General features: G+C 38.7%; 1 pseudogene; it reads left to right on the forward strand.

Moving 5' to 3' along the window:
• The first annotated feature begins 227 nt into the window (after positions 1 to 227).
• Positions 228 to 14,450, forward strand: LOC125473806 (annotated as a pseudogene).
• The last annotated feature ends 1,245 nt before the right edge of the window (positions 14,451 to 15,695 follow it).

Raw genomic sequence — 15,695 nt, forward strand, 5'->3', positions numbered from 1 at the left:
CATAAAGGCTGCCCAAAGAGTTACAATTGTTTTGGCATTTCCTCCCACTTATTGTCATCACTAAATGGCTGTTAGTGGGGTGAGTTATGGAGAAAAAACTGTGGCAGCAGAAAAGAAGAAAATACCTACAGGTTGCAGCAACAAAGGGGGAGAAAAAAGTGTGAAAAAAAAGAGAGAAAAAAAAGAAGCAAAGCAAGGGAAAAAGGAAGGCTGCGGCGTTGGGGAAGGAAGGAAAGGAAGGAGGAAATCTTGGCATTCTCTTCTCTCGGTTTTATCTTCTCAAACTCATGTCTTTCTTTTGGTTTAATTTGAGAATTATGTGTAACTAATTTTTAGTAGTTAGGGGCTGTTTTGAAGCCCCGAATATGATTGCAAGTTTGTTATGACATTTCATTTGAATTACTTTTACGAATGGATGAAAATTGGTTCACTACTTGTCTCATTGATGAATTCTTTTTGTGTTTTCTATGGATGCATACTTAGTAAGCATATCTAGGATTCTAATGCTATGAATATGTGTGTGCCTGCCCTTGTCGAATGAGGACCTACATATGTTCTAGAGTAGTACTTGTTAATTGCGATTAACATGTGAATCAATTTCTAGGATAAGTAAGACAACGCTAGTACTTACGATGCCTTGTGATGACTCAAACTCTTTTCGTTCTTAATGATTTCTACTTGTTAAATCTATGAACACACCATTCTAGATTGCATGTTAGGGACTAAGTTAAGTTGAAAACGCCATTCTCTTAGCATACTACATAAGAAAGAGTAATAGGTTGGGTTCTAACATTGAGCCAACTTGAGCATCTTCATCCAAAAATAGAAGGAATTTGAATGAAACATAACATGTTTGCATGATTATTTGGTGGTGGATAGCAATTCCCCTAACTCGTTTTTCTTAATTTGTGAACTACTCAAAAATCTGTCTCTGTTCTGTTTTTGTTCGATTTAATTTAAATAGCAAATCAACTCCAAAAATCCCAAAATTTTGTGTGAGTGTAGCTCTGTGTGTCTAGTATCTGCATATAAAATTTCGTAGATTTTAGATAAGTGTAAGTCAGTCTAATAATTATTTTTCGGTGGCTGGTCAGTAGGGACAGCAACCCAGTTTTTGTGACATTTTAAGTAGTTAGATAAAACAATCTTCTGCGGGAAAGACCCTTATTTTCATATGCTACAATTGACAAATATTAGTGTTAATAAGGAAAATCAATAGGATATTTGTGTGCTACTTTGTGGTGTGCTTTTAATCCTATCAAATTTTTGGCGCCGTGTCGCCGGGGATTGTTATTTCTAATTGCTTATTTTTATTTTTTATTTTTATTGTTTTCTTTTCTTGTCTAATTAGTGTTTTTGTTCTTGTTTTTATTTCAGGTACTCTTCGTAGTATATGCATACTCGAAGGTCCAAGAGCATTGATTTAGCTTCCTACGATCCTGAGGTTGAACGAACACTTCGAAAGCTTCAAGGAACAATCAAGCAGAAGCGTGCATCGGTGTCTTTACCACCATCTTCTCCACCACATTTGAGTTCGGAAGAGGAGGAAGAACCACAAGAAGGCATGGCTGATAACTGGACTTTGAGGGAGTTGGCAACGCCTAATACGGATCAACAACCATTGTGCATCACATATCCAAATGCAGGAGGAGGATTTGAGCTTAAGTCCGGCATGATTCACTACTTGCCTAAGTTCCATGGCTTCTCAACAGAGGATGCCAACAAGCATCTCATGGAGTTTCATGTGGTATGCTCGGGAATGAGACCAGCCAATGTGGATGAGGAGCAAGTCAAGTTGAGGGCATTCCCATTTACATTAGAAGCTAAGGCAAAGGAGTGGCTTTACAATTTACCTCCAGGATCAATGAACACATGGAACCAGGTGAAGCAAGCATTCTTGGAGCAATATTTTCCGGCCACAAAAGCTGCAAGCATAAGGAAAGACATATGTGCAATCCGACAACAACATGGAGAGCCCTTTGGAGATTACTATGAGCGATTCACACATTTGGTTGCATCTTGTCCTAATCATCAAATTTCAGAGCATCTTTTAATACAATATTTTTATGAAGGATTGTGTGGTACTGATCGTGTAATGCTTGATGCAGCAAGTGGAGGAGCATTCATGGACAAGACACCAACAAATGCTAAGGCATTATTAAAGAACATTGCTGGCAACACACGACAATTTGGAGGGAGAGATGAGCTACCTCTTAAGAAAGTTAACGAGGTAAGTGCTAACTCTAGTATTGAATTACAATTAGCTAACTTGACTAATCTTGTGCAACAGGTTATGGTGGCTCCAAAACAGGTGTGCAGTGTTTGTTCAATGATGGGACATGCCACAGATATGTGCCCTTCGTTAATGGATCAAGGTGGTCTTGAGCAAGCTAATGCGTTAGGAGGGTTTCAGGGACAACAAAGACAAAAGTATGATCCATACTCCAACAACTATAACGCAGGGTGGCGCGATCATCCACACTTAAAGTGGAACAATCAAGACAACGGACAACAATCTGTTCCCAACAACTATAACCGTCCATCTGGCTTCTTTCAAGCAAGACCGCAAGCACCGTTTCAGCCTCAACAACAACAAGCTCCAAGTAAGTCTCTTGAGGATTTAATTGCTTCTTTAGCTAACTCTACTCAATCTCATCAACAGAAAACAGACAAAGCAATTGAAAACCTTGAGCGCCAAATGAGTCAGTTAGCAAGTTTGATGGGGCAACAACATCAACCAGGAAGGTTGCCTAGCCAAACCGTGGTGAATCCAAATGCGGAGCAGATGAATGTTGTGACTTTAAGGAGTGGAAAAGAAGTTTTTGAGCAGCCAAGGATGCAAAAGAGGACTAGAAAAGATACAAATGAGCAAGGGGAGCAACAAACCAAAAATCTTGAGCAAGATGAGGCTTCAACAGAAACTGAAAAGTCTTATAAAGATACAGAATTGAACAAAAAAGATTTTGATAAGGTAAGTAAAGAAGTTCAAAATTCATTTAACTCATGTGTCCCTATTCCTTTTCCTCGTAGGTTTATGAAGTCTAAGAAGGAGCAAACTGATAAGGAAATCTTGGATACTTTCCGAAAAGTCCAAGTGAACTTACCTCTTTTAGATGCCATAAAACAAGTGCCTAAGTATGCAAAGTTCCTTAAAGAGCTTTGTACGAACAAGAGAAGATTCAATGATCAAGAAACTGTGGCATTAAGCGAGGAAGTATCAGCTGTTTTGCAAAGAAAGCTACCACCGAAGTTGAAGGATGCCGGTAGCTTTACCATTCCATGTGTAATTGGAGGGAAAGAGTTTGGAAGAGCATTGTGCGATCTGGGGGCATCCATCAATCTGATGCCATATTCAGTGTATGAATCACTAAACCTTGGAGACTTGAAGGAAACAAAGGTAGTAATCCAGTTGGCAGATCGTTCAAATAGATATCCCAAAGGCCTATTGGAGGATGTACTTGTGCAAGTGAATGAACTTATTTTTCCCGCTGATTTTTTTGTTCTTGAGATGGAACATGACCCTATGCCTACTGCACTTCCTCTTATATTGGGAAGACCATTTCTTAGAACGGCGCGTACGAAGATTGATGTTTACGATGGTACTTTAACCATGGAAATTGATGGAGAAAGCGTCAAGTTCAAAATCTTCGATGCTATGAGGTACCCTAGTGATTTTGAATCTTGTTTGTCTATTGATGCGTTTGACTATTTTGTGCAGGATTGTTTTAATGAAGGTGTAGGACAAGACAATTTAGAAAAGGCGTTAGTGCATAGCATTACACATGGAAAACTTAATTATTCCGAGCACATTGAAGAAGAATTAATCCAGACAGTGGCAGCCCTTGAGTTTCTTTCACCAATTCATGGTAAGTTTTCTTCCCATTTTATTTCTCTACCTACTTCTAACGAAAAAATTCTTCCTTCTGTGATTCAGGCACCCAAATTGGAGCTTAAACCGATTCCTGAACATTTGAAGTATGCATTTTTGGGAGAGGATGAAACATTACCGGTCATCATAACATCACAACTCACAGCAGAAGAAGGGGAGAAACTGATCCGGGTACTGAAGGATCACAAAACTGCCATAGCTTGGAGCATTGCAAATATCAAAGGCATAAATCCAGCTACATGTATGCATAGGATTCTGCTGGAGGAAGGTGCAAAACCTACAAGGGAAGCTCAACGCCGTTTGAACCCACTCATGATGGAGGTCGTCAAGAAAGAGGTTATCAAGCTTCTTGATGTTGGCATCATATATCCTATCTCGGACAGCAAGTGGGTGAGCCCTGTTCAAGTAGTTCCGAAGCGATCTGGAGTCACAGTTGTTAAGAATGAAGCTAGTTGATGCGAAAATTATGTGCACACAAATTAAACCCTCTTTTTGTCAAATTGTTGTAAGGATGCAAGTAGGGATCGTTCAGGACCGGGGATTAGGAGGGATTGTTAATCACTTGGATTTGACTCAAAAACGTAAAAACACAATATAAAACACTATACTAGACTCAAAGAATGCAAAACTAAACTTTAAAACACCAAAACAAACCAAAAGACTCAAAACAGCACCAAAACACTCAAAACTGCCTTGAAAACACTTTCTGGGCAGTTTTGAGCACTTTGAGTACTTTGGACGAATTTGGGTAATAACTTGAATCAAAACACTTAGAAACACAAACTAAGACACTATAACACTAAACTAGACTCAAAGAATGCAAAACTAAACACTTAAAACACTAAAACAAACCAAAAGACTCAAACATCACCCAAAACACTCAAAACTGCCTTAAAAACACTTTCTGGGCAGTTTTGAGCACTTTGGTGAATTTGGACGAATTTGTATAACAAATTGAATCAAAACACTTATAAACACAAACTAAAACACTTTCTAACTAATTTGGACATTAAAGTAAGGGGGGATTGAGTTTTGGACAAAATTAAACTAATTGCACAGATTCCAATTAAAACAGATTGTAAGTATGAATTTGATGGATTGCTAGCTAAGGGGTTCATCTCTACACATGTTACACTTGCATAATAAAAAGATTTCCAATTGCATTTCAATAAACCATGAATTCTCAACACCCCAAGTTAACCGTGATGCACTAATTAACCTTCAAATCTTCCTAACGTTATTGAATTGGATGATTGCATACGACAACCCAAAACATTCCCCACAAGTCCCCTACATGATTGCATAATAGAGATACAAGCAAGAATCATTACGCTCTATGAAAATTATAAGTGTTGACGAGGCATTCGTTACTATGATTGCATGAAACTTATGCCAAGAATTCGTTTAACGCGATTGTTTATAAGCAACCTCCACTACTTGTGAATATAAGTTCGTAACTATTAGGTGAAACTCACTTATATTCTAGCGTCATATTCATGCATGAAAATTAAGCGTGTACTCTCAATAAACATACATAAATAAGTTATCAATCAAACAGTTAAACAAATTGAATCCACAACTTATGAAACGCAATTAGAAGTAATCAAATCAAAATGCAAGCATAAACATATATTTCGAATCCCCCCCTAGCCAAGGGGGGGGTTTAGTTCCTCATACGTACAAAACAAAGAGAATTGAAATTAAACATTGGAATCGAGGAAAAGAAACACCTAAACATTCCAACAACTCAAACTTGAATTGTATGAACGTTTAGGCACTCTTCTCCTCCTCTTCGTTGTAGCACAAGGTCTAAGGATAGGTTTGGAGGGATGGGGAGTTATGGATGGTGTAGAATGATGTGTTTAGGATAGGGATGGATGTAGGGGACCTCAAGGCTTCTTTTTGGGCAGAAAATATGAAGAATGGTGAAGTATGGATGTGTTATAGAGAGGGGATGAATTTCTGGCGTGAATGGTGAATGAATTGTGTATGAATGGGAATGAATCCATTGTGGCTGCAATGGATGCTTATTTATAGGTGAAAAGGAGGGAATATGACAGCTAGGAACTTGGTGGAAATCTGGAATGGTGATGGGAGATGCATGTGGCTGATTTGTGAAGGGAATGCATGTGGATTAAAGTGGAATGACAGCTAGGTTATGATGATGAATGCATGTGCAAAGTTTGTTGAATGTTTATGGGTGCATGTGGCTGATTTATATGAAGGGAATGCATGTGGAATGAATGTGTGAATGATGGCAGATTGTGTATGTGAATGATTAGGGTGAATGTGCATGTGCTTTGACAGCTAGGTTGAATAAATTAAAGGGAGTGCATGTGGCTTGGCTGGAATGATTGGAATGCAATCTGAAATGGGATGTGTTGGTGTGAATTTCTGGTACAAAGGGCCTCCTTTGGTCTTTAATTTCGTCCATCTACTTGGCTTCAAGTATATGCAATCCATTTAACGCCCCAAACTACTCCAAAATGCACCATTTTGCATACTTTGCCCTTAGAACCTGAAAACACACAAAAGAAGCATAAAGGACTAAAATAACTAAAGAAACATAACGTAAATGTACGAGAACAAGCCATTTAAGTCGCATGAATATGCTCCTATCAAATACCCCCACACTTATCTTTTGCTAGTCCTCGAGCAAAACAGAAAGAAAAACAAAACAAAACGAAACGAAACAAAACAAGTAAAACACAACCTAAACCTTCCAACAATCGTCTTAGGGATTTCCAATGCACATGACATGTTAAAAATCATCATTCCCACAGATTTTAGTCATCTTCACACTTAATTACATTCTTAATCACAGTCACCACATACTATTTCACAATTAAGCATTTAAAACCATGTTTTGAATGTAGTAACATGCCTTAGAGAATTTGCTCAATTCCTCACAAGATATGCACTCAATTTTTACTCAGATTTTCTGACTACACACCCTACACTAAGTATATGTGAGAAGATTGATGTAAACATGAAACCGAACACTCACATATATGTATCACAAAGAACGCAATTTCTGGAGTTAATAAGCATGTTTAGATATGATCTCATGAATGGAATGCTACTACTTAGACGCGAGAACCAGTGACACCATATGCTCATACCAAGTTCAAACTCCACAAATTGAAACACATAACACTCAAGATTGAAGTCACGGGTTGTAATGGGGTTCGGGGCGTGTGGATAACAAAGAAGGGATATGGAAAACAAAGGTTCTTAAAGAAATAGTGAGCAAAGCACTTGAATCAACTTAGAATTCACTTTTGAATGAAAACTCAACTTTTGAGCATAAAGGGAGAATTTAGACAATTTACGGCCAGAATTGGTGTTTTGGACCCTTTCTTCAATCACTCATTCTTTCATTTTTTTCAAGTTTTTTTTTTTTTTCTCTTTCTTTCTTTCTTTTTCTTTTTTTTTTTTCTTTTCTTTTGAATCTCAAAACATACATAAACACTTAAACATTCTCTCCCCCACACTCATTTTCTTTCATAATGTAACTCAAAAGGAATTCAATTAAGTCATGCTCACTATCTTTTAAGAACAAGGGTGGGGATTGTCCTAAACTAGGCTAGGTGAAGAAAATGTGGGTAAACAAAGAATAAAGGCTAAACAAGGCTCAACGGGGTTAAAACTTACAACATATACGAAATATGGGAAGTAAGGCTATTTGGCTATGGTGGTGGTCACTGCACAACTTCTTCTTGAATATGTGTTATGCAAATCAATAACATGCTTTGAATGAAATGGGCATGAGTTCTAGCATTTGGAACTATATGATGAAACGCCTTCTAAGTAGTAACCAAGCAAAGAATAATGAGATCATGCACCGACTTTAGAAAACAAGAAATCACAGATTATACTCTCCAAAGAACGTTATAGGCTCAAGTCTCTCAGGGTTGTAGCGTTTGTTTGAGTTCCTTCCTTCAGGCATGTTACAAAAATGAATTTTTCTTTTATGATTGCATGTGAAGTCATACATTATAACCATAACCAAGCATATACCAAGAGTAAATCAAACTTTTCTCTATGTTTATAACTCTTTTTAACAGTCATGCACTTGCAAACCAAATCCTTATCATTGTGTTGGAAGGTACCCTAAGACACAAACACACACACAAAAACAACTTTAAAACAACTCTTTTTGGGTTTTTCAAAACAATTTTTCAAATTTTTATGGGATTTTCGAATTTTTAAAAACAAAACATATTAAAACACTCTAAAACATCTTAAAAACACCTTAAAACAGCAAGGAACAACATTTGAAGTTATGGGTGATAAAATCCCACGAATTTGCATCAAATATACTTAGTTACCCCCCCACACTTAAATCAAACATTGTCCTCAATGTTTTAAGCATAGATTCACACAAAACATAAGTAAACACACAAAAAGCAACTAAACATACTAAATATGGCAGAATGTATCTAACAAAGAGAAGAGTTTAGAGATGCAAATCTGGTTATGGAGTGTAAATTCCATCTTCTCCTTGGTGATTGCAGTGAGGCTTCATCTTGAGTTTTTCCACAGGCTACTCTTGAACTGAGCTGGAGATTCTTTTGGTTTCCTCCGATCGTTGATTTTCCTTTGTGCTACTCTTGAACTGGGCAGCAGGATTCTTTTGGTCTCCCCCGAAGGTCTGAGCTTACTCCTTTTATCTGTTTCTTTGTTCAATCTCTCCAATTCGTATTGAAGAGGGTTAGAGGATAGCTCAGCATATGCAGTTGTAGCTTGTCTCCACATGCTTCAATGTATCATTTTCACTTGCCTTACTTGCTCCCCTTTGCAGAAGTGGTCCCTTCTATGGAAGTGTATCAACCGTTGAAGATGACTACTCGAGAGCAACGCTAGGTAAGCAATCAGGGAAGGGATTCCAGGCAGTTGGTTCCAGATCGGAAGACTGACTCCAAGTGCCAGCTGATTGCTTCTTTCACTTTGCCATGCGAGTAAGAACAAGGACAAAGAAAAGGACAGGGAAAGAGCATGATATGAGATACTTTTGCTTTTGACCTTGATGATATGAGATACCTTTGCTTTTGAAGAAGCAGTGAATGAATCAGCACATGCTTCCATCTACCGTTTCCTCCTGGGTCATCTGTACTCCAGGCATCTAGTGTCATCTTTGGGGAAGAAGAAAAAATTGAGTATTTCGAAAGGCTTTGCTGGGAGTGCGCCCTCAGAGGTGAGGAAGAGTTGGGCATTTTCTTCAGGTCTGCCTTGCCATAAAAGATGAAGGACGACATATATAGGGATTTCCCAATAGCAAGTGTTGTTATTTTATCCTTGTCGACAAATGTTTTGATCCCGCAAATCCGGCTTTTTGAAATAGTGACGACTCTTCGATCTTTGAATACGCCTATTTGCTTTCTGAACGACGCCTCTTCGATTTCTGAGCAGGCGCCCCTTCGATTTCTGAACGACGCCCCTTCGCTTTCTGAACGACACGTAGTAGTGCGGATGCGGCTCTTTTGACAAAGCTGCACGCGTTTTCTGAAAAGCAGAGAAAACGTCGCCGAACTTTGCGCTTGTCGGCTAAAGATGTGTAGTTGCGATGATGGCCTCCACGTGTCTTCAACTTTGTCAGAGATCTTTTGACAAAGTTGAACGTGTTTTCTGAAAAGCTGAGAGAGCGTCGCCGAAATTTACGCAGGAAATTCTGGCTTTTTGACTCGGTGGACGCGTCGCCTTGGCTTTTTATAGAGCTATCGATCACCACCAACATACACATTCTGAAGACTGCCCATCTGTGAAAATCGTCTCCGGCCCTTTGAAATTTAACTCCATCCAGCCCTTCTCTTTGAACACTTTTGAAAAATGGCAAACCCATCTAACCTTAGCTTAGAATTGAGTCTCAGCAGTGATACGGCCGCGCCACGTCAAGGTAACGTATGGCGCCCTTCTTTCTTATCTTCTAACGGTCCTCTTACAGGTGACGACTTAGTGATGCAGGATGCAACAACAGCTACAATAGTAGCTAGGAACCTCCTCACTCCCAAAGATAGTCAGCTGCTTTCAGGACGGTCCGATGAGTTGGCCGTTCAAGAGTCCCTCGCTCTCAGTGTTCAGTGTGCGGGCTCTGTGTCCAACATGGGCCAACGCCTGCTTGCTCGGTCCCGCCAAGTGGAATCGTTGATGGCAAAGGTGGAAAATCTTAAGCAGGAGATCAACCAGCTTAAGTACGAGAATAGAAGTTTGCACGTGCTTGCAAATAACTATTCGTCGGGCATGAAGAGGAAGCTTGATGAGCTGCAAGAATCTCAAGGTCGAATGCAAAGTGACCGTCAAAGGCTTGCGTCTTTCTTCCAGAGGCACCTCTTTCCTGGGTCATCCAGCGTTCCACCCAGTATTGAGGCCTGGAATGCTCTAGCTCCGATGCCTCCTGCTTCGATGCCTTCCGCTCCGATGCCTTCCGCTCCGAGAGTTTCGCTACGTAGTGGGTCTTCACGTACACAACCTTTGTGAAGGCTACATTCTTTTATTTTATTTTATTTTATTTATTTATTTATTTTTAAATCAAACGGCATGGACTTGATCTTTGAATGGAAGGTGATACTTGAAATGATCCGGTAATGGTTTAAATTCTAAAGTGGGTGCCTGAATCATTAACAACATATTAGTATAAATCAAAATTGAAATTCGGGGAGGTGGCTTACCTGTGTGCTCCAACATAAACTCAAGAATAAACACCCCTTCGAAAGTTGTAAGACTAGAAATTTCAGCTAGATTTGGTGTTTTGAGCGTTATGACTTGTCCTGTGTCATGAAATCCAATTTCCTTGCGAATTGTTGTCTCAAGTATATCCTCTTTGATGAATTCTAGACATTCCCCAGTCACATCTTGCTCTTGATTCTTTGGAAAGGATTCGAAGATGCCTTTCTCACCCTCTTCTTCCTTGGATTGCATGAGCCTGCAAGGAATAGGGACATTCAGTGGAACGGGGTTAGAAATAATTAACTTTGGAACAACCATACCTGAATTGGATGGCTTAGGTGCAATAGGTGCCTGCGGCAAAGGTGTTTCCTCCCTTGTCGTGGCTTGGGTGTGTTCTTCTTCCTCAAATTGCAGTCTTTCATCCTCCTTCGGATTTGCCATGGTTGAAATAGGGAGTTTGCCTTGGTCTTGAAATTGTCCTATGAACTCCGCTATCTGCCCAATTTGCTTCTCCAAGTGGTAAGTATTCCCACCTGTCACGCGGGTGACCCGGGTTCGTTCCCCGGCAACGGCGCCAAAATTTGATGCGAAAATTATACGCACACAAATTAAACCCTCTTTTTGTCAAATTGTAGTAAGGATGCAAGTAGGGATCGTTCAGGACCGGGGATTAGGAGGGATTGTTAATCACTTGGATTTGACTCAAAAACGTAAAAACACAATATAAAACACTATACTAGACTCAAAGAATGCAAAACTAAACTTTAAAACACCAAAACAAACCAAAAGACTCAAAACAGCACCAAAGGACTCAAAACTGCCTTAAAAACACTTTCTGGGCAGTTTTGAGCACTTTGAGTACTTTGGACGAATTTGGGTAATAACTTGAATCAAAACACTTAGAAACACAAACTAAGACACTTTAACACTAAACTAGACTCAAAGAATGCAAAACTAAACACTTAAAACACTAAAACAAACCAAAAGACTCAAACATCACCCAAAACACTCAAAACTGCCTTAAAAACACTTTCTGGGCAGTTTTGAGCACTTTGGTGAATTTGGACGAATTTGTATAACAAATTGAATCAAAACACTTATAAACACAAACTAAAACACTTTCTAACTAATTTGGACATTAAAGTAAGGGGGGATTGAGTTTTGGACGAAATTAAACTAATTGCACAGATTCTAATTAAAACAGATTGTAAGTATGAATGTGATGGATTGCTAGCTAAGGGGTTCATCTCTACACATGTTACACTTGCATAATAAAGAGATTTCCAATTGCATTTCAATAAACCATGAATTCTCAACACCCCAAGTTAACCGTGATGCACTAATTAACCTTCAAATCTTCCTAACGTTATTGAATTGGATGATTGCATACGACAACCCAAAACATTCCCCACAAGTCCCCTACATGATTGCATAATAGAGATACAAGCAAGAATCATTACGCTCTATGAAAATTATAAGTGTTGACGAGGCATTCGTTACTATGATTGCATGAAACTTATGCCAAGAATTCGTTTAACGCGATTGTTTATAAGCAACCTCCACTACTTGTGAATATAAGTTCGTAACTATTAGGTGAAACTCACTTATATTCTAGCGTCATATTCATGCATGAAAATTAAGCGTGTACTCTCAATAAACATACATAAATAAGTTATCAATCAAACAGTTTACACTTGCATAATAAAGAGATTTCCAATTGCATTTCAATAAACCATGAATTCTCAACACCCCAAGTTAACCGTGATGCACTAATTAACCTTCAAATCTTCCTAACGTTATTGAATTGGATGATTGCATACGACAACCCAAAACATTCCCCACAAGTCCCCTACATGATTGCATAATAGAGATACAAGCAAGAATCATTACGCTCTATGAAAATTATAAGTGTTGACGAGGCATTCGTTACTATGATTGCATGAAACCTATGCCAAGAATTCGTTTAACGTGATTGTTTATAAGCAACCTCCACTACTTGTGAATATAAGTTCGTAACTATTAGGTGAAACTCACTTATATTCTAGCGTCATATTCATGCATGAAAATTAAGCGTGTACTCTCAATAAACATACATAAATAAGTTATCAATCAAACAGTTAAACAAATTGAATCCACAACTTATGAAACGCAATTAGAAGTAATCAAATCAAAATGCAAGCATAAACATATATTTCGAATCCCCCCCTAGCCAAGGGGGGGGTTTAGTTCCTCATATGTACAAAACAAAGAGAATTGAAATTAAACATTGGAATCGAGGAAAAGAAACACCTAAACATTCCAACAACTCAAGCTTGAATTGTATGAACGTTTAGGCACTCTTCTCCTCCTCTTCGTTGTAGCACAAGGTCTAAGGATAGGTTTGGAGGGATGGGGAGTTATGGATGGTGTAGAATGATGTGTTTAGGATAGGGATGGATGTAGGGGACCTCAAGGCTTCTTTTTGGGCAGAAAATATGAAGAATGGTGAAGTATGGATGTGTTATAGAGAGGGGATGAATTTCTGGCGTGAATGGTGAATGAATTGTGTATGAATGGGAATGAATCCATTGTGGCTGCAATGGATGCTTATTTATAGGTGAAAAGGAGGGAATATGACAGCTAGGAACTTGGTGGAAATCTGGAATGGTGATGGGAGATGCATGTGGCTGATTTGTGAAGGGAATGCATGTGGATTAAACTGGAATGACAGCTAGGTTATGATGATGAATGCATGTGCAAAGTTGGTTGAATGATTATGGGTGCATGTGGCTGATTTATATGAAGGGAATGCATGTGGAATGAATGTGTGAATGATGGCAGATTGTGTATGTGAATGATTAGGGTGAATATGCATGTGCTTTGACAGCTAGGTTGAATAAATTAAAGGGAGTGCATGTGGCTTGGCTGGAATGATTGGAATGCAATCTGAAATGGGATGTGTTGGTGTGAATTTCTGGTACAAAGGGCCTCCTTTGGTCTTCAATTTCGTCCATCTACTTGGCTTCAAGTATATGCAATCCATTTAACGCCCCAAACTACTCCAAAATGCACCAAAATGCACCATTTTGCATACTTTGCCCTTAGAACCTGAAAACACACAAAAGAAGCATAAAGGACTAAAATAACTAAAGAAACATAACGTAAATGTACGAGAACAAGCCATTTAAGTCGCATGAATATGCTCCTATCACTAGTGAGCTAGTGCCTACACGTGTGCAAAATAGTTGGAAAGTCTATATAGACTATCGGAAGATAAACAGCACCACACGCAAGGATCACTTTCCAGTTCCATTCATTCATCAAATGTTAGAAAGGTTAGCTGGTCATTCTCATTAGTGCTTTCTTGATGGCTATTCTGGATATAATCAAATTGCAGTTGCTCCGGAGGATCAAGAAAAGACGACTTTCACATGTCCATTTGGCACATTTGCATATCGGAGGATGCCGTTTGGACTTTGCAACGCCCCCGCCACATTTCAAAGGTGCATGGTGAGTATCTTTTCTAATATGATTGAGAAAATAATTGAAGTGTTCATGGATGATTTTTCAGTTTATGGTGATTATTTCGATACATGTCTACATAATTTATCCCTAGTTGTAAAACGTTGTCAAGAAACTAATCTAGTCTTAAATTGGGAAAAATGTCATTTCATGGTTTCGCATGGATTAGTTTTGAGGGCATATCATATCTGAAAATGGAATTGAAGTTGCTAAATCTAACGTAGAACTTGTTAGTTCTTTACCTCTCCCTACTACTGTCAGGGAGGTTCGTTCTTTTCTTAGACATGCAGGTTTCTATCGTAGGTTTATGAAAGACTTGTCAATGATTTCTAGACCCTTGTGCCGTTTGCTTCAAAAGGATGCAACATTTGATATGAATGAGGAGTGTGTGTAGCATTCAACAAACTTAAGGAGTTGTTATCCACGACTCCCGTGATCATGCCACCAGATTGGAGTTTACCTTTTGAGTTAATGTGCGATGCTTCAGATTATGCTGTCGGTGTAGTTCTAGGACAGCGTGCCAACAAAGTGCCACATGTCATCTATTATGCATTACGAACACTCAATGATGCACAGTTGAATTATTCAACAACAAAGAAGGAGCTTCTAGCTGTTGTATTTGCTTTAGAAAAATTTAGATCTTATCTGATTGGAACTAAAGTTATTGTGTTTTTTGGCCATGCAGCTTTGAAGTATTTACTCACAAAAAAAGATGCAAAGCCACGACTCATTCGATGGATACTTCTGCTGCAAGAGTTTGACTTGGAGATCAAGGATAAGAAAAGGAGTGAGAATGTTGTAGCAGATCATCTTAGCAGACTTGTGCACTCAAACACAGAGGAAGATTTCATCCCTTTACGTGAGAGTTTTCCGGATGAGCAATTGTTTTCATTAAAGGTTACTGACCCTTGGTATGCAGATATTATCAATTACAAGGTCACCAAAAAGATTCCGCATGATTTTACACGTGCTCAGAAAGATAAGCTTGTCAAAACCGCCAAATACTATGAGTGGGATGATCCTTATTTGTGGAAATATTGCCCTGATCAATTGATTAGAAGGTGTGTCCCTGAATCTGAGTTTAAATCTATTCTAACTTTTTGTCATTCTTATGCATGTGGCGGCCATTTTGGAGCAAAGAGGACAGCCCTTAAGGTGTTAGAGAGTGGTTTTTATTGGCCTAGTTTGTTTAAGGATGCGAATGAGTTTTGTGCAACTTGTGATCGTTGTCAACGAACAGGTAACTTGGGCCCAAGAAATCAAATGCCACAAACCCCTATTTTGATGGTTGAGATCTTTGATGTATGGGGCATTGATTTCATGGGACCTTTTCCATCTTTAAATGGTTTTCTTTACATTTTATTGGTTGTGGATTATGTTTATAAATGGGTGGAAGCGAAAGCCACCAAAACTAATGATTCAAAAATTGTTTCAGATTTTATTAAGACTAACATCTTTGCAAGATTTGGGATACCTAGAGCAATCATTAGTGATGGAAGGAGTCACTTTTGCAATAGAACATTTGAAGCCTTGCTTAGGAAGTACAATGTCACACATAAGGTGTCTACACCTTATCATCCGCAAACTAGTGGTCAAGCAGAAGTATCAAACTGTGAGGTAAAGCAAATTTTGGAGAAAA

The sequence above is a fragment of a genome, unplaced genomic scaffold (assembly GCF_019419815.1).
Source record: "Pyrus x bretschneideri cultivar Hongxiangsu unplaced genomic scaffold, Pyrus_bretschneideri_v1 Contig98, whole genome shotgun sequence".
Taxonomy (NCBI): domain Eukaryota; kingdom Viridiplantae; phylum Streptophyta; class Magnoliopsida; order Rosales; family Rosaceae; genus Pyrus; species Pyrus x bretschneideri.